Below are 200 nucleotides of genomic sequence, written 5' to 3'. Positions count from 1 at the left end.
AAACAGACAAAAATAAATTACTCAAAAAAACAGACAAAAAAAAAAAGATTACTCAGAAAAACACAAATAATTACTCCGAAAAACAAACCACACAATAAATTACTCCGAAAAACAGAAATAATTACTCTTAAAAACAGACAAAAAAAATTACTCGGAAAACACAAATAATTCATCCAAAAATAGAAAAAAATAAATTACTC

At 23.0% G+C, this 200-nt stretch overlaps 1 protein-coding gene across 1 annotated transcript in view; it reads right to left on the bottom strand.

Annotated features, from left to right (window-relative positions):
• LOC118336406 (type-4 ice-structuring protein LS-12-like) overlaps window positions 1-200 on the bottom strand; it is a 13464-nt gene that overhangs the window by 7463 nt on the left and 5801 nt on the right. The gene's annotated exons all lie outside the window — the stretch shown is intronic.

The sequence above is a fragment of the Morone saxatilis genome, unplaced genomic scaffold (genome assembly GCF_004916995.1).
Source record: "Morone saxatilis isolate NCDOM2014 unplaced genomic scaffold, NCSU_SB_2.0 Contig24, whole genome shotgun sequence".
In the NCBI taxonomy this organism is placed as follows: domain Eukaryota; kingdom Metazoa; phylum Chordata; class Actinopteri; family Moronidae; genus Morone; species Morone saxatilis.
Note: the sequence above shows the minus strand (reverse complement) of the source record. Positions and strands in the feature narration are given on the sequence as shown.